General features: G+C 54.5%; 1 long non-coding RNA gene across 1 annotated transcript in view; it reads right to left on the bottom strand.

Annotated features, from left to right (window-relative positions):
* The window catches only part of LOC147084740 (uncharacterized), a 53,974-nt gene that overhangs the window by 7,812 nt on the left and 20,599 nt on the right, over positions 1 to 25,563 (bottom strand). The window contains exon 3 of the long non-coding RNA XR_015075853.1: positions 1,918 to 2,082. This is a non-coding gene — a long non-coding RNA (uncharacterized LOC147084740). The remainder of the gene's footprint in view (positions 1 to 1,917; positions 2,083 to 25,563) is intronic.

Here is a 25,563-nt window from a genome sequence, read left to right as displayed (position 1 = left end):
AGTATAATGTAGGGAAACGTGAGGAAGAATAGAAAAGCACAATAGTTTTTAAATGGTGAGAAACTTTCTAATGTTGGTGATCAGAGAGGTTTGGGTGTCCTCATGCAAGAAACACAGAAAGCTAGCATGCAGGTAGAGCAAGCATAAGGAAGGCAATGGTATGTCAGCCTTTATCGCAAGGGGCCTGGAGTACAAGAGTAAGGAAGTCTTGCTGCAATTGTACAGGACCTTGGTGAGACCACACCTGGAGTACTGTGCACAGTTTTGGTCTCCTTATCTAAGGAAGGATATACTTGCCTTGGAGGCGGTGCAACGAAGGTTCACTAGATTGATTCCTGGGATGAGAGGGTTGTCCTATGAGGGGAGATTGTGTAGAATGGGCCTATACTCTCGGGAGATTTGAAGAATGAGTGGTGATCTCATTGAAACATATAAGATTCTGAAGGGGATTGACAGGGTTGATGCTGCGAGGTTGCTCCCCCTGGCTGGAGTTTCTAGAACTAGGGGGCATAGTCTCAGGATAAGTGGTCGGCCATTAAAGACTGAGGTGAGGAGGAATTTCTTCACTCAGAGTGTTGTGACTCTTTGGAATTCTCTGCCCAGAGGGCTGTGAATGCTGAGTCATTGAGTACATTCAAGTCTGAGATAGATAGATTTTTGGACTCTAGGGGAATCAAGGGATATGGAGATCGGGCGGGAGGGTGGAGTTGAGGTCGATGATCAGCCATGATCTTATTGAATGGTGGAACAGGCTCTAGGGGCTGTGTGGCCTACACCTGCTCCTTACGTAATAACGCTGTGCTCAGCATTCACTATCTGACAATACTCCATATCTGCTGGTCACAGGCTGTAGGTTTGTCTCTGAATCCTGTTCAATGAATTGACTTTAATTAGATTGCCTGTTCAATCTTTCCCCTCGATTTGTCACCAGATCTGAACTATTTTAACACTGAGATCTGAAGGTGTCGGTGTGAGTGCAGTCCCAACTAACAAACAGACACGTGTCCATCTGCTGGGCTCTGCTCCAGAGTCACCTCTTAGATCAAACCCCTTTACTTTAAAACATACACAAGATTCAGTGTGACTGTGTGTTCAGAGACAGAAACAGGTCTCACTTCACATCCCATTGCACAGCCTCATGCTGGATAATTGTGCTCGGTGGTCAGACATTACCAGCCTCATTCTCACCAATACCTGCCTCACTTTGTAACCTGTATGTACTGTCCCCAAGACCAGAGTGTACCTGAGTCAATGAGACTCTCTCTGACCTTTCTCCCCAGCCCATCTCCAGGACCAGTGTGTATCTGAGTCAATGGGACGCTCTCTGACCTTTCTCCCCAATCCATCTCCAGGGCCAGTGTGTATCTGAGTCAATGGGACTCTCTCTGACCTTTCTCCCCAGTCCATCTCCAGGATCAGTGTTTCTGACCTTTCTCCCCAGTCCATCTCCAGGACCAGTGTGTGTCTGAGTCAATGGGACTCTCTCTGACCTTTCCCCCCAGTCTATCTCCAGGACCAGTGTGTATCTGAGTCAATGGGATTCTCTCTGACCTTTCTCCCCAGTCCATCTCCAGGACCCATGTGTATCTGCGTCAATGGGACTCTCTCTGACCTTTCTCCCCAGTCCATCTCCAGGACCAGTGTGTATCTGAGTCAATGGGACTCTCTCTGACCTTTCTCACCAGTCCATCTCCAGGACGAGTGTTTCTCTGAGTCAATGGGACTCTCTCTGAACTTTCTCCCCAGTTCATCTCCGGGACCAGTGTGTATCTGAGTCAATGGGACGACCTCTGACCTTTCTCCCGAGTCCATCTCCAGGACCAGTGTCTATTTGAGTCAATGGGACTCTCTCTGACCTTTCTCCCCAGTCCATCTCCAGGACCAGTGTGTATCTCAGTCAATGGGACTCTCTCTTACCTTGTTCCACAGTCGATCTCTGGAAGCTCTTTCAATCGGAAGGGTTCTCTCTGGTTGGTGCTCACAATCCTGTGCTGGTTCACCTGCTGTCATTCCTCCGTCTACAAACCCTGTTTACTCTCAGCTGTGGACCTTCCTCAATCACTCCATCATTCACTGGGATATCTAATTATGGTAGAACAGAAAATTAGAACAATATTTATTGAAAGCGTGAAATAATGTAATGTCGACTTTTAATCTGCTTACTAAAAATCCAATTTGAAGGCCGAGTATTTGTTTGATTTTGTCCCTTTCCTCAGATCCCCAGTTGCAGGGCTGTGTGTTTAGTTTGGAGATTTTCCTCACAGTAAAATTCCGGCCCCCTGAGACTCCCCCATTTTCACTGCTCTGGGCGGAAATGCGCCATTTTCTGTGCGGAGTTACTGACCGCAGCGGTGACCGTGTGAATTTGCTCCCTCGCTTTGATCTGAACTCGGGGCTGAGCAGCCGCTGTCGGGCCGGATGCTGGATGGAGCCGAGTTCCCTCAGTCACAGAGCAGGACCTGTAACCCGGGCAATGATCCTGTTACTGAGCGGCCGGCGCCGCGCGGCCCAGCACACAGCAAACCCATGATCACCAGGGGAGCGGCACTGCGCCTGTGTGGGAGAGTGAAAGGGCCCGTCACTGCGCCTGCATGGCATGGGCACGCCACGGCCCGGCGCCTGCGCAGCACTGCGACTGCGCGGCGCGGCAAGGGCCTGGCTGACCAGTGGGCATGGTGCCGTGAGGGCCCGGCGCCTGCACGGCGAGGGCCCGGCGCTTGCGCGGCGTGGGCACGGTGCCTGCGCGGTGGAAAGGACCTGACACTTGCGCGGCAAGGGCCCGGCCACTGCGTCGGCGTGGCAAGGGCCCGGCCACTGCACCTGTGCGGATAGGGCCCGGCCACTCACCTGCACGGCAAGGGCCCGGCCACTGCGCATGCGCGGCAAGGGACCGGCCACTGCGCCTGTGCGGCAAGGGCCCATCCACTGCACCTGCATGGCATGGCAAGGGCCCAGCCACTGCTTCTGCGTGGCAAGGGCACGGCCACTGCGCCTGCACGGCAAGTGCCCGGCCACTGCGCCTGCGTGGCAAGGGCCTGGCCACTGCGCCTGCGCGGCAAGGGCCCGGCCACTGCACCTGCGTGGCAAGGGCCCGGCCACTGTGCCTGCATGGCACGGCAAGCGTCCGGCCACCGCGCCTGCGATGCATGGCAAGGGTCCAGCCACTGCACCTGTGCCGCAATGGCCTGGCCACTGAGCCTGCGTGGCAAGGGCCCGGCCACTGCGCCTGCACGTTTTGCAAGGGTCCGGCCACTGCGCCTGCGCGGGCCTGGCACTGTGCATGGGCGGTGTGGCAGGGGCCTGGCACTGCGCCTCTGCTATGCGGCAAGGGGCCGGCACTGCACCTGCGCGGCAAGGGCTCGGCACTGCGTGGCACGGCAAGGGCCCGGCACTGCTTCTGCGTGGCACGGCAGGGGCCCGGCACTGCGCCTCTTCTGCGTGGCAAGGGAGCGGCAGTGTGCCTGCATGGGACAGCAAGTGAGTGGCACTGCGCCTGCGCGGGTCAGTAAGGGAGCGACACTGCACCTGCGCGGGACAGCAAGGGCGTGGCACTGCACCTGCGCGGGAGAGTGACACAGCAGGAGAGTATCACTGTCGGTCCCCCAGTGGTGGAATGTCTTCATCGAACACAGCAACAGGATGCGGCCATTCAGCCCCTCCAGCCTGTTCCACCAATCATTTAGACCATGGCTGATCTGTATCTTAACCCCATGGACCTGTCGTGGTTCCGTAACCCTTAATGCCCAACAAACATCTATTAATACAATAGCTAAATACTGTAATGTTGAAATCTGAAATAACAACAGAAAATGCTGGAGACACTAAGCAGGTCAGGCACCATCCGTGGAGAGAGAAAACGTCTATTAATCTCAGTTTTGACATTTTCAATTGTCCCCCAGCCTGAACAGCTCTTTGGGGGAAAGATTTCCAGCTTTTTACTACCCTTTGTATTAAGAAATACTTTCTGCCAACCAAATGGAACTGCAGAATTACCTGAAAAAATTGCAGGGCTACGGAGAAAGGGCGGGGGATTGAGCTGAAGTGCTCTTGGAGAGAGCCAGCACTGGCTGGACGGGCCGAATGGCCTCCTACTGTGCCATGACAATTATTCTATGATTCTATCCCCCCTGAACAGCCTCGCTCTAAGTTGAAGTTTAAGCCTCATTGTTCAGGACTCCCGCACCAGAGGAAAAATAGTTTTTCAAGATCTATCCTGTCAACTCCATTAATCATCTTAAACACCTCAATTAGATCACCCCTTGATCTTCTATATTCAAGGGAATACAAGCCTAGTCTTTGCAACCTGTCCTCATAATTTAACCATTTTAGCTCAGGTATCATCCGATGAATCGGCGCTACATACCCTCCAAGGCCAACATCTCTTTCCTGAGGGGCGGTGCCCAGAACTGAATAACATGTGGAACGATATTCCCCACTCAAAAATATAATGTGACAGAGGTTATCAAATTTAAAAATAACTTAATAAACCATGGCAACAGGAAGTCTTACCAATTATATGTATCTACATGTCCTACTGCTCAGAAACAACAGGTTCCTACTCCTGGACTGCCGAGTACATAGACAGGAGTTTACACTGAATGTTTCACAGTCATTCAGATATAAATTGGAGCCAAGGCCTTTTGTACTGAGATCTGACAGATTGCTACCCTGGCAATAGAGGAAATCACTCACCGACAATAACTGAAAACGGAAATAACAAAACCAACATCACATGTTCGGAGTTTAGTGAAGAACATTAACCCTGAACATTCAACCAGTGTTTCCAACCATGAAGCTGCGATTCAAATAACAGAATTTTACACCACCAGACCTGACACTGCGGGTTCACTGAATCCACCGTCAGTTGCAGCTGCACAGAACATTAAGCAGTGCCGCATCTACAGAAGTACATCAATAAAATAGTGACATTGTTGGAGATTCACCCTGTGACTGCTGAAAATCAGATTGTCTTAAACCATCTAAATCTGTTACTGTTATCGAATTGTATGTATCTATACACCTGGATCATGGGACCAACAAGAAACTGTTCTGACAACACAAAATAATTTTACAAATAATCATTAAAATATAAGATTTACATGTCATTTTATCAGTTTATACTTAAACGATAATCATTTAATTCAACTGCCATCGTGAAATTCAGAAATAGATTCACTGATAGAAAATAACTCAGTAAATCCAGCGTCCAGTTCAGAATTGTAATTCACAACTGAGTGCAGTTTGTCACGGAGTGCAGCTTGGAACAGAAACATAGAAACATAGAAGATAGGAGCAGGAGTAGGCCTTTCGGCACCTTGAGCCTGCTCCGCCATTCAATGGGGTCATGGCTGATCATCCAAATTCAGTACCCTGTCCCTGCCTTCTCTCCATAGCCCTTGATCCCTTTAACCTTAAGAAATATATCCAACTCCTTCTTGAATATATTTAATGAATTGGCCTCTACTGCCTTCTGTGGTAGAGAATTCCACAGGTTCAACACTCTCTGGGTGAAGAACTTCCTCCTCATCCCTGTCATAAATGCCTTACCCCTAATCCTTAGACTGTGACCTCTGGCTCTGGACTCCCCCACCATCGGGAACATAGAGTCATAGAGTCATAGAGTAATACAGCACTGTTAGAGGCCCTTCGGCCCATCGTGTCCGCGCCGGCCATCAAGCCCTGTCTAATCTAATCCCATATTCCAGCATTTGGCCCGTAGCCTTGTATGCTATGGCATTTCAAGTGCACATCCAAATGCTTCTTAAATGTTGTGAGGGTTTCTGCCTCCACAACCCTTTCAGGCAGTGAGTTCCAGACTCCAACCACCCTCTGGGTGAAAAAGTTCTTTCTCAAATCCCCTCTAAACCTCCCGCCCTTTACCTTGAATCTATGCCCCCTAGTTATTGACCCCTCTACTAAGGGAAAAAGCTCCTCAGCATCCATCCTATCTATGACCCTCATAATTTTGTACACCTCAATCATGTCCCCCCTCAGCCTCCTCTGCTCCAAGGAAAACAAACCCAATCTGCCCAGTCTCTCTTCATAGCTGAAGCGCTCCAGCCCTGGTAACATCCTGGTGAACCTCCTCTGCACCCTCTCTAATGCGATCACATCCTTCCTGTAGTGTGGCGACCAGAACTGCACACAGTATTCCAGCTGTGGCCTAACCAGTGTTTTATACAGCTCCATCATAACCTCCTTGCTCTTATATTCAATGCCTCGGCTAATGAAGGCAAGTATCCCATATCCTTTTTTTACCACCTTATCCACCTGTTCCGCCGCCTTCAGGGATCTGTGTACTTGCACACCCAGATCCCTCTGACCCTCCGTCTTGCCTAGGGTCTTTCCATTCATTGTGTATTCCTTTGCCTTGTTAGTCCCCCAAAGTGCATCACCTCGCACTTTTCCGGGTTAAATTCCATTTGCCACTGTTCCGCCCATCTGACCAACCCATCTATATCGTCCTGCAGACTGAGGCTACCCTCCTCGCTATTTACCACCCTACCAATTTTTGTATCATCCGCGAACTTACTGATCATACCCTTTACATTCATATCCAAGTCATTAATGTAGACCACAAACAGCAAGGAACCCAGCACTGATCCCTGTGGTACCCCACTGGCCACAGGCTTCCAATCACAAAAACAACCTTCGACCATCACCCTCTGCCTTCTGCCACTAACCAGTTTTGTATCCAATGTGCCAAGGCACCCTGGATTCCATGGGCTCTTACCTTCTTGACCAGTCTCCTGTGCGGAACTTTATCGAAGGCCTTACTGAAATCCATGTATACCACATCCACTGCATTACCCTCATCCACGCACCTAGTCACCCCCTCAAAAAATTCAATCAAATTAGTCAGACATGATCTTCCCTTGACAAAGCCATGTTGACTATCCCTGATTAATCCTTGCCTCTCCAAGTGGAGACAAATTTTGTCCCTCAGGATTTTTTCCAATAATTTTCCTACCACTGATGTTGGGCTCACTGGCCTGTAGTTCCCCGGTTTTTCCCTAATACCCTTCTTCAATAATGGTACTACATTAGCGGTTCTCCAGTCCTCTGGCACATCCCCTGTGGCCAGAGAGGTCCTGAATATATGTGTTAGAGCCCCCGCAATCTCCTCCTTTGCCTCACACAGCAGCCTGGGATACATTTCATCCGGGCCTGGGGACTTATCCATTTTTAGGCCAGCTAAAACCGCCAATACCTCCTCCCTCTCGATGTTAATATGTTCGAGCATATCACAGTCCCCCCGCTCTATTTCTATGTCTACATCGTCCTTCTCCATAGTGAAAACAGATGCAAAAAATTCATTTATCCTTCCTGCATCTAGTCTGTCTAGTCCTGTTAGAATTTTATAAGTTTCAATGAGATCCCCTCTCATTCTGCTAAACACCAGTGAGTATAAGCCCAATCGACCCAATCTCTCCTCATACGTCCTTCCTGCCATCCCAGGTATCAGTCTGGTGAATTTTCGCTGAACTCCCTCCATGGCAAGAACATCCTTCCTCAGATAAGGCGACCAAAACTGCACACACTACTCAAGATATTGTCTCACCAAGGCCCTGTACAACAGCAGCAAGACATCCTTGTTCCTGTACACAAACCCTCTCGCTACGAAGGCCAACATAACATTTGTATTCTTAACCACCTGCTGCACCTGCATGCATTCCTTCAGCGACTTTTGCACAAGGACACCCAGGTCTCGTTGCACTTCCGCTTCTCCCAATCTATTGCCATTCAGATAATAATCTGCCTTCTTGTTTTTGACACCAAAGTAGATAACCTCGCATTTATCGCCGTTATATTGCATCTGCCATGCTTCTGCCCAATCACCCAACCTGTCCAAATCATCCTGGAGTTTCTTGGCATCCTCCTCACAGCACACACGCCCACCCAGCTTTGTGTCATCTGCAAACTTGGAGATATTACATCTAGTTCCCTCTTCCAGATCATTAATATATATTGTGAATAACAGGAGTCCTAGCACAGATCCCTGCGGTACACCACTAGTCACTAACTGCCACTCAGAAAAAGACCCATTATTTCCAACTCTTTGCTTTCTATCTGCCAACCAGTTCTCTATCCAAGTCAATACCTTGCCCCCAATCCCATGTGACTTAACTTTACACAGAGTGTAAACCTGCGTGTTTGATGAGAAAGGGAGTTAAGGGAGGAGTGGAAGGCGGTGCTCCTTTCTTTATTTATCCCTTGCCCTCACACGCAGGCGCAGTGCCACACCCAAAAGCACGCAGTTGCAGTGCCGGGTGGTGTGGCATGGGTTGATCGGTGAGTGAGGGCCAGACAGAGGCTGGTTGCCCGGATTACAGGGCCTGCTCTGTGACTGAGGAAACTCAGCTCCATTTAGCACCCGGCCCAACAGCTGCTGCTCAGCCCCGAGTTTAAGTCACAGCGAGTGGGGAGCGGATACACAGGGTCACAACTCCGGCCAGTAACACTGCACAGAAAAGGGATGGAGCAGATTCACAGTGTCATCAAGACCCGGAGAATGAGCTGAACCTGCTCACAATACAGGGGCTGGTCCGGTGTTGGAGGGCGTGGTGGGTTCATCAGGTCCCGGGAAATGAGCTGAACCTGCTCACAATACAGGAGCTAGTCCGGGGGTGGAGGATGCGGTGGGTTCATCAGCTCCCAGGGAATGAGCTGAACCAGCTCACAATACAGGGGCTGGTCCGGGGGTGGAGGGGGCAGTGGATTCATCAGGTGCCAGGGAATGAGCTGAACCAGCTCAGAATACAGGGGCTGGCCCTGGGGTGTAGGGCGCGGTGGGATCACCAGGTCCCGGGAATGAGCTGAACTGACTCACAATACAGTGGCAGGTCCGAAGGTGGAGGGCGCTGTGGGTTTATCATTCCCGGGGAATGAGATGAACCGGCTCAGAATGCAGGGGCTGGTCCGGTGGTGGAGGGCGCGGTGGGTTCATCAGGTCCCGGGGAATGAGCTGAACTGGCTCACAATACTGGGGCTGGTCCGGGGGTGGAGGGCGCGATGTGTTCATCAGGGTCCGGGGAATCTGCTGAAGCGGCTCACAATACAGGGGCTGGTCCACGGGTGGAGGGCACGGTGGGATCATCATGTCCTGGGGATTGAGCTGAACGGGCACAAAATACAGGGGCTGGTCCGGGAGTGGATGGCACTGTGGTTTCATCAGGTCCCGGGGAATTAGTTGAAACAGCTCACAATACAGGTGCTGGCCCGGGCGTTGAGGGCACGGTGGGTTCATCAGGTCCCGGGGAATGAGCTGAACCGGCTCCCAATACAGGGGCTGGTCCGGGGGTGGAGGGCGCGGTGGGTTCATCAGTTCCAGGGGAATGAGCTGAACTGGCTCACAATACAGGGGCTGGTCCAGGGGTGGAGGGCACAGTGGGTTCATCAGGTCCCGGGGAATGAGCTGAACCGGCTCCCAATACAGGGGCTGGTCCAGGGGTGGCGGGCGCGGTAGGTTCATCAGTTCCAGGGGAATGAGATGAACTGGCTCACAATACAGGGGCTGGTCCAGGGGTGGAGGGCACAGTGGGTTCATAAGGTCCCGGGAAATGAGCTGAACTGGCTCACAATACAGGGGCTGGTCCGGGGGTGGAGGGCGCGGTGGGTTCATCAGTTCCAGGGGAATGAGCTGAACCGGCTCACAATACAGGGGCTAATCCAGTGGTGGAGGGCGTGGATGGTTCATCATGTTCCGGGGAATGAGCTGATCTGGCTCACAATACAGGGGCTGGTCCGGGGGTAGAGGTTGCGGTGGGCTCATCATGTTCCGGGGAAAGAGCTAATCTGGCTCACAATACAGAGGCTTGTCCGGGGGTTGCGGTCCTGGTGTTGCATCAGATCCTGGGGTTTGAGCAGAACTGGCTCACAATACAGGGGCTGGTCAGGGTTTGGAGGTTGCGGTGGGTTCATCAGGTCCCGGGGAATGAGTTGAACCGGCTCACAATACAGGGGCTGGTCCGGGGGTGGAGGGAGCGGTGGGTTCATCAGGTCCCGGGGAATGAGTTGAACTGGCTCAAAATACAGGCTCTGGTACGTGGGGGGTGGTTGCGGAGGGTTCATCAGGTCCCGGGGAATGAGCTGTACTGGTTCACAATATAAGGGCTGGTGTGGGGGTGGATGGCGCGGTGTGCTCATCGGGTCCCGGTGAATGAGTTGAACTGACGCACAATACAGGTGCGGGTCCGGGTGTGGGGGGCTCGGAGGGTACATTAGGTCCTAGGTAATGAGTTGAACCAGCTCACAATATAGGGATGGTCCGGGGGTGGAGGGTGCGGTGGGTTCATCATTCCCGGGGAATGAGCTGAACCGGCTCACAATACAGGGGCTGGTCCGGGGGTGGAGGGCACGGGGGGTCATCAGGTCCCGGAGAATGAGCTGAACCAGCTCACAATACAGGAGATGGTCCGGGAGTGGAGTGCGCAGTGGATTGATCAGGTCCCGGTGAATGAGCTGAATCAACTCACAATACAGGGGCCAGTCCAGGGGTGGAGGGCACAGTGCATTCATCAGGTCCTGGGGAATAAGCTGAACAAGCTCACAATACAAGAGCTGGTCTGGGGGTGGAGGGAGCGGTGGGTTCATCAGTTGTCAGGGAATGAGCTGAACCAGCTCACAATGCAGGGGCTGGTCCTGGGATGTACGGCATGGTGGGTTCACCAGGTCCCGGGAATGAGCTGAACTGACTCACAATACAGTGGCTAGTCCAGTGGTGGAGGGCGCTGTTGGTTCATCATTCCCGGGGAATGAGCTGAACCAGCTCACAATACAAGAGCTGGTCCAGTGGTGGAGGGCGCTGTTGGTTCATCATTCCCGGGGAATGAGATGAACCAGCTCAGAATGCAGGGGCTGGTCCGATGGTGGCGGGAGCGGTGGGTTCATCAGGTCCTGGGGAATGAGCTGAACCAGCTCACAATACGGGGGCTGGTCCTGGAGTGGAGGGCGCAGTGGGTTTATCAGGTCCCGGGGAATGAGCTGAACCAGCTCACAAAACAGAGGCCAGTCCAGGGGTGGACGGCACGGTGCATTCATCAGGTCCCGGGGAATGAGCTGAACCAACTCACAATACAGGGGCTGGTCCGGGGGTGGAGGGCACGGTGGGATCATCATGTCCTGGGAATTGAGCTGAACTGGCACACAATACAGGGGCTTGTCCGGTGGTGGAGGGCGCGGTGGGTTCATCAGGTCCCGGGGAATGAGCTGAACTGGCTCACAATACAGGGGCTTGTCCGGGGGAGGAGGGCACGGTGGGATCATCAGTTCCAGGGGAATGAGCTGAACTGGCTCACAATACAGGTGCTGGTCCAGGGGTGGAGGGCGCAGTGGGTTCATCTGGTCCCGGGGAATGAGCTGAACTGGCTCACAATACAAGGGCTGGTCCGGTGGTGGAGGGCGCGGTGGGTTCATAAGTTACCGGGTAAGGAGCTGAATGAGCTCACAATACAGGGGCTAGTCCGGGGGTGGAGGGCACGGTGGGTTCATCAGTTCCAGGGGAATGAGCTGAACCAGCTCACAATAGAGGGGCTAATCCAGTGGTGGAGGGCGCGGAGGGTTCATCATGTTCCGGGGAATGAGCTGATCTGGCTCACAATACAGGGGCTGGTCCGGGGTTGGAGGTTGCGGTGAGTTCATAAGGTACCGGTGAATGAGCAGAACCGGCTCACAAAACAGGGGCTAGTCCGGTGGTGGAGGGCGCGGAGGGTTCATCATTTTCCGGGGAATGAGCTGATCTGGCTCACAATACAGGGGCTGGTCCGGGTTTGGAGGGTGCAGTGGGTTCATCAGGTCCCGGGGAATGAGCTGAACTGGCTCACAATACAGGGGCTGGTCCGGGGGTGGAGGGAGCGGTGGGTTCATCAGGTCCCGGGGAATGAGTTGAACTGGCTCAAAATACAGGTTCTGTTACATGGGGGGTGGTTGCGGAGGGTTCATCAGGTCCCGGAGATTTAGCTGAGCTGGCTCACAATACAAGGGCTGGTCTGGGGGTGGATGGCGCGGTGGGTTCATCAGGTCCCGGGTAATGAGTTGAACTGGCTCACAATACATGTGCTGGTCCGGGTTTGAGGGCTTGGAGGGTTCATCAGGTCCTAGGTAATGAGCTGAACCAACTCACAATACTAGGGTTGGTCCGGGTGTGGAGGGCGCGGTGGGTTCATCATGTCCCGAGGAATTATCTCAATCGGCTCACAATACAGGGGCTGGTCCGGTGGTGTAGGGCGCAGTAGGTTCATCAGGTGCCGGAGAATGAGCTGAACCAGCTCATAATACAGGGACTGGTCCAGTGGTGGAGGGCGCAGTGGGTTCATCAGGTCCCGGGGAATGAGCTGTACCAGCTCACAATACAGGGGCTGGTCCGGGGGTGGAGGGCGCTGTGGGTTCATCATTCCCGGGGAATGAGCTGAACCGGCTCACAATACAGGGGCTGGTCCGGGGGTGGAGGGCACGGTGGGTTCATCAGGTCCCGGGGAATGAGCTGAACCAGCTCACAATACAGGGGCTGGTCTGGGAGTGGAGGGCGCAGTGGGTTCATCTGGTCCCGGGGAATGAGCTGAACTGGCTCACAATACAGGGGCTGGTCCGGGGGTGGAGGGCACGGTAGGTTCATCAGGTCCCGGGGAATGAGCTGAACCATCTCACAATACAGGGGCTGGTCCGTTGGTGGAGGGCGCGGTGGGTTCATTAGGTCCTGGGAAATGAGCTGAAATGGCTCACAATACAAAGGCTGGTCCGGGGGTGGAGGGCGCGGTTGATTCAGCAGGCCCCGAGGAATGCGCTGAACCAGCTCGCAATACAGGGGCTGGTACAGGGGTGGAGGGCGCAGTGGGTTCAACAGTTCCCCGTGAATGAGCTGAACGAGCTCCCAATGCAGGGGCTTGTCCGGGGGTGGAGGATTCGGTGGGTTCATCAGGTCCCGGGGAATGAGCTGAACCAGCTCACAATACAGGGGCTACTCCGTGGGTGGAGACCGAGGTGCATTCATCACATCAAGGGGAATGAGCTGAACCGGCTCACAATGCAGGGGCTGGTCCGCGGTTTGAGGGCACGGTGGGTTCACCAGGTCCCGAGGAATGTGCTGAAACAGCTCACAATAAAGGGTCTGTCCATCTGTGGAGGGCGCGGGGGGTTCATCAGGTCCCGGGGAATGAGCTCAACCAGCTCACAATACGGGGGCTGATCCGGGGGTGGAGGGAGTGGTTGCTTCATCAGATCCCGGGGAAAGAGCTAAAAAGACTCACAATACAGGGGCTGGTCCGGGGGTTGAGGGCGCGGTGGGTTCATCAGGTCTCGGAGAATGAGCAGAACTGGCTGACGATACAGGGACTGGTCCGGGGGGTGAAGGGCGCTGTGGGTTCACCAGGTCCAGGGGAATAAGCTGACCCAGCTCACATTACAGGGGCTGGTCCGGGTGTGGAGGGTGCGGTGGGTTCATCAGGTCCCGGGGAATGAGCTGAACCAGCTCACAATACAGGGGCTAGTCCGGGGGTGGAGGGCGCGGTGGGTTCATCATTCCCGGGGAATGAGCTGAACCGGCTCACAATACAGGGGCTGGTCCGGGGGTGGAGGGCACGGTGGGTTCATCAGGTCCCGGGGAATGAGCTGAACCAGCTCACAATACAGGGGCTGGTCTGGGAGTGGAGGGCGCAGTGGGTTCATCTGGTCCCGGGGAATGAGCTGAACTGGCTCACAATACAGGGGCTGGTCCGGGGGTGGAGGGCACGGTAGGTTCATCAGGTCCCGGGGAATGAGCTGAACCATCTCACAATACAGGGGCTGGTCCGTTGGTGGAGGGCGCGGTGGGTTCATTAGGTCCTGGGAAATGAGCTGAAATGGCTCACAATACAAAGGCTGGTCCGGGGGTGGAGGGCGCGGTTGATTCAGCAGGCCCCGAGGAATGCGCTGAACCAGCTCGCAATACAGGGGCTGGTACACGGGTGGAGGGCGCAGTGGGTTCAACAGTTCCCCGTGAATGAGCTGAACGAGCTCCCAATGCAGGGGCTTGTCCGGGGGTGGAGGATTCGGTGGGTTCATCAGGTCCCGGGGAATGAGCTGAACCAGCTCACAATACAGGGGCTACTCCGTGGGTGGAGACCGAGGTGCATTCATCACATCAAGGGGAATGAGCTGAACCGGCTCACAATGCAGGGGCTGGTCCGCGGTTTGAGGGCACGGTGGGTTCACCAGGTCCCGAGGAATGTGCTGAAACAGCTCACAATAAAGGGTCTGTCCATCTGTGGAGGGCGCGGGGGGTTCATCAGGTCCCGGGGAATGAGCTCAACCAGCTCACAATACGGGGGCTGATCCGGGGGTGGAGGGAGTGGTTGCTTCATCAGATCCCGGGGAAAGAGCTAAAAAGACTCACAATACAGGGGCTGGTCCGGGGGTTGAGGGCGCGGTGGGTTCATCAGGTCTCGGAGAATGAGCAGAACTGGCTGACGATACAGGGACTGGTCCGGGGGGTGAAGGGCGCTGTGGGTTCACCAGGTCCAGGGGAATAAGCTGACCCAGCTCACATTACAGGGGCTGGTCCGGGTGTGGAGGGTGCGGTGGGTTCATCAGGTCCCGGGGAATGAGCTGAACCAGCTCACAATACAGGGGCTAGTCCGGGGGTGGAGGGCGCGGTGGGTTCATCAGTTCTAGGGGAATGAGCTGAACCAGCTCACAATACAGGGGCTAATCCGGTGTTGGAGGGCGCAGAGTGTTCATCATGTTCCGGGGAATGAGCTGATCTGGCTCACAATACAGGTGCTGGTCCAGGGGCGGAGGCTGCGGTGGGTTCATAAGGTACCGGGGAATGAGCTGAACCGGCTCACAATACAGGGGCTAGTCCGGTGGTGGAGGGTGCGGAGGGTTCATCATATTCCGGGGAATGAGCTGATCTGGTTCACAATACAGGGGCTTGTCCGGTGATGGAGGTGCGGGTGTTGCATCAGGTCCTGGGGATTGAGCTGAACCGGCTCACAATACAGGGGCTGGTCCGGGTTTTGAGGGTACGGTAGGTTGATCAGGTCCTGGGGAATAAGCTGAAACGGCTCACAATACAGGGTCTGGTCCGTGGGTGGAGGGAGCGGTGGGTTCCTCAGGTCCCCGGGAATGAGTTGAACTGGCTCAAAATACAGGTTCTGGTACGTGGGGAGTGATTGCGGTGGGTTCATCAGGTCCCGGGGAATGAGCTGAACTGGCTCACAATACAGGGGCTGGTCTGGGGGTGGATGGGGCGGTGGGTTCATCAGGTCCCAGGGAATGAGTTGAACTGGCTCACAATACAGGGGTTGTTCCGGGGGTGGAGGGCGCGGAGGGTTCATCAGGTCCCAGGGAATGATCTCAATCAGCTCACAATACAGGGGTTGGTCCGGTGGTGTAGGGCACAGTTGGTTCATGAGGTCCTGGAGAATGAGCTGAACCAGCTCACAATACAGGGGCTGGTCCGGGAGTGGAGGGTGCAGTGGATTCATCCGGTCCCGGGGAATGAGCTGAACTGCCTCACAATACAGGGGCTGGTCCGGGGGTGGAGGTGCGGTGGGTTCATCAGGTCCCGGGTAATCAGTTGAACTGGCTCACAATACAAGGGCTGGTCTGGGGGTGGATGGCGCGGTGGGTTCATCAGGTCCCGGGTAATGAGTTGAACTGGCTCACAATACATGTGCTGGTCCGGGTTTGAGGGCTTGGAGGGTTCATCAGGTCCTGGGTAATGAGCTGAACCAACTCACAATACTAGGGTTGGTCCGGGGGTGGAGGGCGCGGTGGGTTCATCATGTCCCGAGGAATTATCTCAATCGGCTCACAATACACGGGCTGGTCTGGTGGTGTAGGGTGCAGTAGGTTCATCAGGTCCCGGAGAATGAGCTGAACCAGCTCATCATACAGGGACTGGTCCAGTGGTGGAGGGCGCAGTGGGTTCATCAGGTCCCGGGGAATGAGCTGTACCAGCTCACAATACAGGGGCTGGTCCGGGGGTGGAGGGCGCTGTGGGTTCATCATTCCCGGGGAATGAGCTGAACCGGCTCACAATACAGGGGCTGGTCCGGGGGTGGAGGGCACGGTGGGTTCATCAGGTCCCGGGGAATGAGCTGAACCAGCTCACAATACAGGGGCTGGTCCGGGAGTGGAGGGCGCAGTGGGTTAATCTGGTCCCGGGGAATGAGCTGAACTGGCTCACAATACAGGGGCTGGTCCGGGGGTGGAGGGCGCGGTAGGTTCATCAGGTCCCGGGGAATGAGCTGAACCATCTCACAATACAGGGGCTGGTCCGTTGGTGGAGGGCGCGGTGGGTTCATTAGGTCCTGGGAAATGAGCTGAAATGGCTCACAATACAAAGGCTGGTCCGGGGGTGGAGGGCGCGGTTGATTCAGCAGGCCCCGAGGAATGCGCTGAACCAGCTCGCAATACAGGGGCTGGTACAGGGGTGGAGGGCGCAGTGGGTTCAACAGTTCCCCGTGAATGAGCTGAACGAGCTCCCAATGCAGGGGCTGGTCCGGGGGTGGAGGATTCGGTGGGTTCATCAGGTCCCGGGGAATGAGCTGAACCAGCTCACAATACAGGGGCTACTCCGTGGGTGGAGACCGAGGTGCGTTCATCACATCAAGGGGAATGAGCTGAACCGGCTCACAATGCAGGGGCTGGTCCGGGGTTTGAGGTCACGGTGGGTTCACCAGGTCCCGAGGAATGTGCTGAACCGGCTCACAATACAGGGTCTGTCCATCTGTGGAGGGCGCGGGGGGTTCATCAGGTCCCGGGGAATGAGCTCAACCAGCTCACAATACGGGGGCTGATCCGGGGGTGGAGGGAATGGTTGCTTCATCAGATCCCGGGGAAAGAGCTAAAAAGACTCACAATACAGGGGCTGGTCCGGGGGTTGAGGGCGCGGTGGGTTCATCAGGTCTCGGAGAATGAGCAGAACTGGCTGACGATACAGGGACTGGTCCGGGGGGTGAAGGGCGCTGTGGGTTCACCAGGTCCAGGGGAATAAGCTGACCCAGCTCACATTACAGGGGCTGGTCCGGGTGTGGAGGGTGCGGTGGGTTCATCAGGTCCCGGGGAATGAGCTGAACCAGCTCACAATACAGGGGCTAGTCCGGTGGTGGAGGGCGCAGTGGGTTCATCAGTTCCAGGGGAATGAGCTGAACCAGCTCACAATACAGGGGCTAATCCGGTGTTGGAGGGCGCAGAGTGTTCATCATGTTCCGGCGAATGAGCTGATCTGGCTCACAATACAGGTGCTGGTCCAGGGGCGGAGGCTGCGGTGGGTTCATAAGGTACCGGGGAATGAGCTGAATCGGCTCACAATACAGGGGCTAGTCCGGTGGTGGAGGGTGCGGAGGGTTCATCATATTCCGGGGAATGAGCTGATCTGGTTCACAATACAGGGGCTTGTTCGGTGATGGAGGTGCAGGTGTTGCATCAGGTCCTGGGGATTGAGCTGAACCGGCTCACAATACAGGGTCTGGTCCGGGTTTTGAGGGTACGGTAGGTTGATCAGGTCGTGGGGAATGAGCTGAAATGGCTCACAATACAGGGTCTGGTCCGTGGGTGGAGGGAGCGGTGGGTTCCTCAGGTCCCGGGGAATGAGTTGAACTGGCTCAAAATACAGGTTCTGGTACGTGGGGAGTGGTTGCGGTGGGTTCATCAGGTCCCGGGGAATGAGCTGAACTGGCTCACAATACAGGGGCTGGTCTGGGGGTGGATGGGGCGGTGGGTTCATCAGGTCCCAGGGAATGAGTTGAACTGGCTCACAATACAGGGGTTGTTCCGGGGGTGGAGGGCGCGGAGGGTTCATCAGGTCCCAGGGAATGATCTCAATCAGCTCACAATACAGGGGCTGGTCCGGTGGTGTAGGGCACAGTAGGTTCATGAAGTCCTGGAGAATGAGCTGAACCAGCTCACAATACAGGGGCTGGTCCGGGAGTGGAGGGTGCAGTGGGTTCATCCGGTCCCGGGGAATGAGCTGAACCGCCTCACAATACAGGGGCTGGTCCGGGGGTGGAGGCGCGGTGGGTTCATCAGGTCCCGGGTAATGAGTTGAACTGGCTCACAATACAAGGGCTGGTCTGGGGGTGGATGGCGCGGTGGGTTCATCAGGTCCCGGGTAATGAGTTGAACTGGCTCACAATACATGTGCTGGTCCGGGTTTGAGGGCTTGGAGGGTTCATCAGGTCCTGGGTAATGAGCTGAACCAACTCACAATACTAGGGTTGGTCCGGGGGTGGAGGGCGCGGTGGGTTCATCATGTCCCGAGGAATTATCTCAATCGGCTCACAATACAGGGGCTGGTCCGGTGGTGTAGGGCGCAGTAGGTTCATCAGGTCCCGGAGAATGAGCTGAACCAGCTCATAATACAGGGACTGGTCCAGTGGTGGAGGGCGCAGTGGGTTCATCAGGTCCCAGGGAATGAGCTGTACCAGCTCACAATACAGGGGCTGGTCCGGGGGTGGAGGGCGCTGTGTGTTCATCATTCCCGGGGAATGAGCTGAACCGGCTCACAATACAGGGCTGGTCCGGGGGTGGAGGGCACGGTGGGTTCATTAGGTCCCGGGGAATGAGCTGAACCAGCTCACAATACAGGGGCTGGTCCGGGAGTGGAGGGCGCAGTGGGTTCATCTGGTCCCGGGGAATGAGCTGAACTGGCTCACAATACAGGGGCTGGTCCGGGGGTGAAGGGCGCGGTAGGTTCATCAGGTCCCGGGGAATGAGCTGAACCGTCTCACAATACAGGGGCTGGTCCGTTGGTGGAGGGCGCGGTGGGTTCATTAGGTCCTGGGAAATGAGCTGAAATGGCTCACAATACAAAGGCTGGTCCGGGGGTGGAGGGCGCGGTTGATTCAGCAGGCCCCGAGGAATGCGCTGAACCAGCTCACAATACAGGGGCTGGTACAGGGGTGGAGGGCGCAGTGGGTTCAACAGTTCCCCGTGAATGAGCTGAACGACCTCCCAATGCAGGGGCTGGTCCGGGGGTGGAGGAGTCGGTGGGTTCATCAGGTCCCGGGGAATGTGCTGAACCAGCTCACAATACAGGGTCTGTCCATCTGTGGAGGGCGCAGGGGGTTCATCAGGTCCCGGGGAATGAGCTCAACCTGCTCACAATATGGGGGCTGATCCGGGGGTGGAGGGAGTGGTTGCTTCATCAGATCCCGGGGAAAGAGCTAAAAAGACTCACAATACAGGGGCTGGTCCGGGGTTTGAGGGCGCGGTGGGTTCATCAGGTCTCGGAGAATGAGCAGAACTGGCTGACGATACAGGGACTGGTCCGGGGGGTGAAGGGCGCGGTGGGTTCACCAGGTCCAGGGGAATAAGCTGACCCAGCTCACATTACAGGGGCTGGTCCGGGTGAGGAGGGTGCGGTGGGTTCATCAGGTCCCGGGGAATGAGCTGAATCAGCTCACAATACAGGGGCTAGTCCGGGGGTGGAGGGCGCGGTGGGTTCAACAGTTCCAGGGGAATGAGCTGAACCAGCTCACAATACAGGGGCTAATCCGGTGTTGGAGGGCGCAGAGTGCTCATCATGTTCCGGGGAATGAGCTGATCTGGCTCACAATACAGGTGCTGGTCCAGGGGCGGAGGCTGCGGTGGGTTCATAAGGTACCGGGGAATGAGCTGAACCGGCTCACAATACAGGGGCTAGTCCGGTGGTGGAGGGTGCGGAGGGTTCATCATATTCCGGGGAATGAGCTGATCTGGTTCGCAATACAGGGGCTTGTCCGGTGATGGAGGTGTGGGTGTTGCATCAGGTCCTGGGGATTGAGCTGAACCGGCTCACAATACAGGGGCTGGTCCGGGTTTTGAGGGTACGGTAGGTTGATCAGGTCCTGTGGAATGAGCTGAAATGGCTCACAATACAGGGTCTGGTCCGTGGGTGGAGGGAGCGGTGGGTTCCTCAGGTCCCGGGGAATGAGTTGAACTGGCTCAAAATACAGGTTCTGGTACGTGGGGAGTGGTTGCGGTGGGTTCATCAGGTCCCGGGGAATGAGCTGAACTGGCTCACAATACAGGGGCTGGTCTGGGGGTGGATGGGGCGGTGTGTTCATCAGGTCCCAGGGAATGAGTTGAACTGGCTCACAAAACAGGAGTTGTTCCGGGGGTGGAGGGCGCGGAGGGTTCATCAGGTCCCAGGGAATGTTCTCAATCAGCTCACAATACAGGGGCTGGCCCGGTGGTGTAGGGCACAGTAGGTTCATGAGGTCCTGGAGAATGAGCTGAACCAGCTCACACTACAGGGGCTGGTCCGGGAGTGGAGGGTGCAGTGGGTTCATCCGGTCCCGGGGAATGAGCTGAACTGCCTCACAATACAGGGGCTGGTCCGGGGGTGGAGGGTGCGGTGAGTTCATCAGGTCCCGGGGATTGAGCTGAACCATCTCACAATACAGGGGCTGATCCAATGGTGGAGGGCGCAGTGTGTTCATCAGGTCCCAGGGAATGAGCTGAACTGTCTCACAATACAGGGGCTGGTCCGGTGGTGGAGGGCGCGGTGGGTTCAACAGGTCCCCGTGAATGAGTTGAAAGATCTCACAATACAGGGGCTGCTCCGGGGGTGGAGAGCACGGTGGGTTCATCACATCCTGGGGAATGAGCTGAACCGGCTCACAATGCAAGGGCTGGCCCGGGGTTTGAGGGCAGGGTGGGTTCAGCAGATCCCAAGGAATACGCTGAACTGGCTCACAATACAGGGGCTGGTCCATCTGTGGAGGGCGCGGGGGATTCATCAGGTCGCGGGGAATGAGCTGAACCAGCTCACAATACAGGGGCTTGTCCGGGGGTGGAGGGCACGGTGGGTTCATCAGGTCCCGGGGAATGAGCTGAACCAGCTCACAATACAGGGGCTGGTCCGGGGTGGAGGGCGCGGTGGCTTCTTCAGTTCCCAGGGAATGAGCTGAACTGACTCACAATACAGGGGCTGGTCCGGGGGTGGAGGGCGTGGTGGGTTCATCAGGTCCTGGAGAATGAGCTGAACTGGCTGACGATACAGGTGCTGGTCCGTGGGTGAAGGGCGCGGTGGGTTCATGAGGTCCCGGGGAATGAGCTGAACCACCTCACAATAGAGGGGCTGGTCTGGGGGTGGAGGGCGCAGTGAGTTCATCAGGTCCCGGGGATTGACCTGAACCATATTACAATACAGGGGCTGATCCAGTGGAGGAGGGCGCGGTGTGTTCATCAGGTCCCGGGGAATGAGCTGAACTGTCTCACAATACAGGGGCTGGTCCAGTGGTGGAGGGCGCGGTGGGATCAACAGGTCCCCGTGAATGAGCTGAACGATCTCACAATACAGGGGCTACTCCGGGGGAGGAGAGCACGGTGGGTTCATCACATCCTGGGGAATGAGCTGAACTGCCCAACAATGCAGGGGCTGGTCCGGGGTTTGAGGGCAGGGTGGGTTCATCAGGTCCCAAGGAATACGCTGAACTGGCTCACAATACAGGGGCTTGTCCGGGGGTGCAGGGCACGGTGGGTTCATCAGGTCCCAGGGAATGAGCTGAACCAGCTCACAATACAGGTGCTGGTCCGGGGGTGAAGGGCGCGGTGGCTTCATCAGTTCCCGGGGAATGAGCTGAACTGACTCACAATACAGGGGCTGGTCCGGGGGTGGAGGGCGTGGTGGGTTCATCAGGTCCTGGAGAATGAGCTGAGCTGGCTGACGATACAGGTGCTGGTCCGTGGGTGGAGGGCGTGATGGGTTCATCAGGTCCCGGGGAATGAGCTGAACCAGCTCACATTACAGGGGCTGGTCCGAGTGTGGAGGTTGCGGTGGGTTCATCAGGTTCCGGGGAATGAGCTGAACCAGCTCACAATACAAGTGCTGGACCGGGGTTGGAGGGCGCGGTGGGCTCATCAGGTCTCGGGGTTTGAGCTGAACTGGCTCACAATACAGGGGCTGGTCCGGGGGTGGAGGGCGCAGTAGCTTCATCAGGTCCCGGGGAATAAGCTGAACCAGCTCTCAATACAGGGGCTAGTCCGGGGTTGGAGTGCGCGGTGGATTCATCAGGTCCCGGGGAATGAGCTGAAATGGCTCACAGTACAGATGCTGGTCCAGCGGTGGAGGGCTCGGTGGGTTCATCAGGTCCCGGGGAATGAACTGAACCGGCTCACATTACAGGGGCTGGTCAGTGGGTGGAGGGTGCGGTGGGTTCATCAGGTCCAGGAATGAGCTAAACCTGCTCACAATACAGGGGCTGGTCCGGGGGTGGAGGGCGCTGTGGGTTCATCAGGTCCCGGGGAATGAGCTGAACCGACTCACAATACAGGAGTGGTCCGGGGGTGGACAGCGTGGTGCGTTCATCTGGTCCCGGGGAATGAGCTGAACCAGCTCACAATACAGGGGCTGGTCAAGGGCAGCTACAGCCATCTGCTAGTTCACGTATGCCCACCGCACTGGTTCAACCATTGCCAGCCACCTCTTCACCTATGCCGGCTGCACCACCGCAGCCATGGCCGACTACCAGCTCGTCCTCCAGTGCTCCATTGCAGCTGCCAGGTTCTCGAAGTCATTCGGACAGACTCGCCAGACCCCATTCTTGTCTTACCTTTTCTGTTAAAGACATTTCTGGGGGTTGCATGTGGTGGAGCCAGCAGGGGACTCAGGACAGTTGTACATAATTCCTTTAACAGCAATGTAGTGCAGCCTGTGGCTGTACCTTTAATGTATCTGTTAACTGTACTATGGCTTGTTACTTTTACTCTGCGTGACGACGTCATGCAGCCCGTCACGTGATCTCCCAATGGCGGGAAGAACGTGATGACGTCATGACGTCAGCGTTCGGAACATTCTAGCAGTCCTCGAGGAGCTTCCAGCAAGACCAGACCTCTTTATATTGTATCCAGCAGTTTACTTTTCAACTGTTCATTAAATTTTATTGTTTTTGATTCTCTGAGTCGATCTCAATTCTTCAGTTAGGAACCTCCGTTCCTACAGTGTCATATTATTCCCCCTACAGTACGCCAGTAGCCCTCTAATCCAAAGGTGGAGCATTTTTGGACCTGTTGGTCAGCGGGCCAATTCTTTCTGGCACTGCAGGAGTTTGGCATGTTTTCTCTGTGGCCCCATTGCTCAGGTTCTCCATTCATTTCCTGCCGTTTGTCTTTCTCCTGTCCCTCTCTTCCTGAGCAACTTTGCTGCGGTGCTGCTAACATTTGTTCAGACTCGCCCTTTTGGACTGGGCTGTAAAGGACACCTTTGTCCATGTAATTTGTGCTTTGATGGCCGTTTTATATGCAATTGTTTATATTGGCTTATATACTTAAAATATTAAATTATGGGACGGGGGGGGAAGGCGAGCATTCAGCTAAAAGTTCACATTTATTTTAACAGGAAGCTTAGTACAGAAGCTGGTAGATTATTCATTTATTAAAACAAGGGTAAATAATTGGAGGAGCATTAAGAACTATTTTTACGGTATCAAGTTAGATCTATGTTTTCACAATAGATGACAAGAAGTCACAAAATTAAGGTAATTTGCAAAAGAACCAGAGAAACAGTTCTTTTACGCAAGGAGTGGTTAGGATATTGAATGCACTTCCTGATAGGGTGGTGGATACAGATTCAGTAGCAGCTTTCAAAGGGAAATTAGTTAAATGCTTGAAGGAGAAAAAATTGCAGGGACATGGGGAAAGAGCGGGGAGTGGAACTAACTGGGTCGCTCTTCGAAAGAGCAGGCACCGACTCGATGGGCTGAATGGCCTTCTTCTGTGCTGTACTGTTCTATGATATTATGATTCTACATTGTGTTCGATTGTGTATATTATTCCTGCAATTGAACGAAATAATTGTATGGCGACACTGCTTTTCCTTATCAGGAATGCACTGGATTGAAGGGAAAATAATTGAAATGAGGATAATTTATTGATGAGGTCAGGGCTACAATACAGCATACAGTTAACGTCAATATGGGGCTGAAATCGCACTTCTGTGCTTTGTGGGTTCGGACATATAGTGAGGATGGAGAGAGCAGAAAGGAGGATGAGTACCAATGCAGCTAGAAGGCACTTGCTCCGGATTGTGCAATGGACATGAACACAGAGAACTGGAGGTTTGATTACAATATGTCGCTATCAGTGCATTTATTTGGGGCGTGTCGTTGCTGCTGAAGAAATTCTGATGGATTTCCCTCTATGGAACTGATCCAAAGGTTAGCCCCTGAAAAGATTCTAGCAAAGCACAGTCTTGCAGGCCCCTAGAAACCCGAGCTGCTTCTAAACTGTGTGAACTGACATTTGAATGATACTAATCGTGATTTTATTTCAGGTCGTGAACTGTTTCCCGTTTCTGTGTTTAGTTGTTCCTTTTTCTGTGGATTCACTTTGAATTTTGGACAGCGCTTCTCAAGGATTTCTGGCTGACACACGCTGTTCTGCCCAAATCAGGATATCAGGAACCTCGTGACTTTCTCAGCGCAAAATGTATCAGCAACAGTTCGGCCTCAAATGCTTTCTGCCATTGAGAAAATGTGCACCAGGTTATGATTTGGACGACCTAGTGGCACTCTTGATCTGATCAACCAAAACTTGACAACTAGGCACAGAAAGAGATATTAGGACAGGTGACCAAACGCTTGGTAAATGAGACAGATTATACTCTATACTTACAGAGTGGTAGTTCAACTCGAAAGCTGCATGGGAGCAATTCCAGTGAAGAGTGAATGGCAGAATTGCAGATGGTTCAATATCTGCCAAGCACGAACATTGAGAGCTTTTAACATATTAATAGCATGGCTGTTTATCCATGGATAGTTGGAAAATGGACTTGCAGGTTAACTTGCTAGGATAAAGGATATCAATGAGCGGGTACAGGACACTCTGCGAGGGGAAGGACAACAGCCAGAAGTCGTGGCCCATGTTGAACCAATGACATATTTAGGGAAAGGGTTGAGGTCTTACAGGAACAGTGTCAGAAGCTAAGAACAACATTAAAGAACAGGACCTGAATGGTGGTAATATGTGGATTGATCCCAGTGCCACGTGCTAATGAGCATAGAAAAAAGTAAGATAGTGCCGGTGAATGTGTAGCAGGAGAGGTGGTGCAGGAGGGAGCGTTTCAGATTCCAGTGGTATTGGAATATTACTGGGGCAGGAGGGACATGGACAAGCTGGAGGGGTTGCACCTGAACAGGGCTGGGACCAATGACCTGACAGGGAGGTTTACTAATGCTGTGAGGGAGCATTTAGCCTAATTTGGCAGAGGGCGGGGCACCAGCAGACAGGAGAGTCAAGGTGAATGGAAAATCACGAGGGACAAACAGCAATAGAACAAAGACAAATGTAGAAGGTGCACAAAGTAGTTGAGGGGTGGAGAGTAAAGCAGACCAGCATTACTTTGGAACTCATGTGTGTTAATGCAAGGAGCTTTACAAATAAGGGTGAGGAGCTACAGTCACAAGTTGTCACGTGGGGTTATAATATTGTGGCTTTAACAGAGAACTATGTTAAACATGGGCTGGAATGCGAATTAAACATTCCTGGCTACAAATTATACAGGAGGGCTAGGGAGGGGGAAAAGAAGGAGGGAAGGCAGTCTTGATCAAGGCTAATATTAGAGTTCTAGAGTGGAACAATTTACTTGAGGGCTTGAAAACA

Source organism: Somniosus microcephalus, unplaced genomic scaffold (genome assembly GCF_052327205.1).
Source record: "Somniosus microcephalus isolate GS21.2 unplaced genomic scaffold, FLI_Smic_1.0 unresolved_chr9, whole genome shotgun sequence".
Taxonomy (NCBI): Eukaryota; Metazoa; Chordata; class Chondrichthyes; order Squaliformes; family Somniosidae; genus Somniosus; species Somniosus microcephalus.
Note: the sequence above shows the minus strand (reverse complement) of the source record. Positions and strands in the feature narration are given on the sequence as shown.